Source organism: Apodemus sylvaticus, chromosome 20 (genome assembly GCF_947179515.1).
Source record: "Apodemus sylvaticus chromosome 20, mApoSyl1.1, whole genome shotgun sequence".
Classification (NCBI taxonomy): Eukaryota; Metazoa; Chordata; class Mammalia; order Rodentia; family Muridae; genus Apodemus; species Apodemus sylvaticus.
In genome coordinates this window covers 28,741,149-28,743,584 of record NC_067491.1, presented here as the reverse complement: position 1 = coordinate 28,743,584, position 2,436 = coordinate 28,741,149, and positions in this window count along the sequence as shown.

Genomic DNA, 2,436 nt, shown 5'->3' with positions numbered 1-2,436 from the left:
GTTTACAATACATTATAATGCCAGAAGCATATATTCGTATATGAATTTGGGTCTAAGAACCCTTAAATCCTTGGTAATTTCCAATAATGACAGAAGTTTTTATTCTAAAGTGGTGGCTGTATAACTTGGGAGAAGGACTGACCAATAGAAGGCTAAGCTGTGATTTGAAACAACACTTTCTGCTTTTAGGAATAAAAAGAGCAGCGAGCAATTGAGTTCAAAAATAGCTATACTTGTATGTTAAAATTCTAGTAAAAGTCAAAACTATAAGATGATGAGCCTCCAACCTGAAAGTACCCATGTATCTGAAGAGTACTAAATCCCAAGTCATAGAAACAGAAATTCCTCTGCTTGGGAACCTGTGAAGCTTTGTCCTATGAAACCCTACATCTGGTTACCGACTTATCCTTAAAATAAGCTGATAAATAGATAGAGTTTCTTCTTCAGCTCTAAAACAATAAAACATGTGATAAGGTTATGGAAATCTAGAATTAGTGACCAAGTTGGGCAGAAACTTAAATGCCTACTCTTGGAAATTATAAAGTGATGAATTTTGACACAGTATGCAACAACAACAATGCCCTCATTCTCCAGTGTTATGAACAGGAATTCCCTTATAAACTCATATATTTAAAAACAACGACATTAGGGAGAGGCACTATAAGGAGGTGTGGCATTGTTGGAGGAAATAGTTCACTAGGAATGGACTTTGGTGTTTCAAAAGCTCAAGCCAGATCCAGAGTCACTCTCTCTTTTTGTCACCTGTGCATTACGATGTGGAACTCTCAAGTTTGTAGAGAAATATTAATCTAGTAACATGGCTGTTCTGGTAAAGGATCACATCTTAAAATACAATCTGAAGTACAGACATGCCACATACCTTTAATCCCTCTGGCTAGAATACAGACACACCCTTAGTGCACATGTTTGATTCTTGTGACTGGAATAGAGATAGACATTTAGTAAACACCTTTAATCCCAAATGTCTAATTGAGGGGTAGACAAAGTGATGAATCAGGGAAAGACTTGACAAAATGAGTCAGAAACAAAATACACCCAATGCTCATATAAACAAACAGGAAAGAGCGGATACTTAAAGAGCACTGAGAGATAGTTCAGTTCTGTACTGTTTGGTTGAGTGCTGCTGAGCTGAGTTCAACTCAGAGCAGAGCAGCTGAGTTGAAACTGTTCCATTCATGGAATTCAGAGTCAGTCTTTCCAAGCAGAGCAATTCAGCTAGAAGCCAAGATAAGTCAATTTAAATCAGTCATCTTGGAGAGCAGTTTGAGCCAGTACAGCTGAGTTAAACCAGCCAGCCAAAGTTCAGAAAGAGCTAGATAGTATGAGTTTATTCAGCAGTAATGTTAGGAAGCTGTAACATTCTAGGCTTAGATTCACAGATGGAGGCTCAAAGCTAACACCTTCAAGGTCTGGACTTGCAGAAGAATAAATTGTAAGGAGGTGAAAACCTCCAGGCCTAGGCCTATGGACAGTTAGATAGAGCTCAACCCAAGCCACATATTTGTATATCTTGGGTATGACTGTCATCACTTCATCGGAGGAAATAAAAGTGATATTTATATTTATACAAGCTACTTCTCTAACACCATGTGAGCCTGCATTACACCATGTTCCCTACCATGATGACCATGGACTGAAGCTCTGAAAATATAAGAAATCCAAAACTAAGTGTCTTCATTTAAAAGAGTAGCCATGGTCATGGTGTCTCTTCACTGAAATTGATCACTGACTAAGAAACATTACAAAATTTTGCTACTTTGCCTTCCTAGGCAATATCTACACCAGCCTACATAGGCAACCACTTTGCTGAATTTCCCAATACTTAAATTCTTCAAGTAAGTAAATCATACAGTCCTGGTATTTGATTAAGTCTTCTTAGTAAGAAAAATTTTATTACTCTATATTGCTTGAGGTTATTTGTTTACATTGAATAGCAGTCGTTCATTTGAACACATACGAGCAAGGATTAACTACACACCAAATAGTTTATATCACTAGTTTGATTGATTGACTACAAACATTTTTGTTTATATTTGGTAAATTTCTATTAATAGAATTTCAGTTCCATACAGTAAATGTAAATTTGGTCTATAAGAAACTGACATGAAATTCTTAGGCAAATGGTTGGAACTGGAAAATATCATCCTAAGTGAGGTAGCCGATTCACAAAAGAACACACACGGAATGTAGTCACTGATAAGTGGATATTAGCCCAGAAGCTCTGAATACCCAAGCCACAATTCACGTTTCAAATGATTCCCAAGAAGAAGGAAGGAGAGGGCCCTGGTCCTGGAATGGCTTGGTGCAGCAATGTAAGGGATTACCAGGACAGAGAAGTGGGAGAGGGGTTGATTAGGGAATGGGCAGAGGGAAGAGGACTTATGGGACTTATGGGGAGGGGGGAACCAGGAAAGG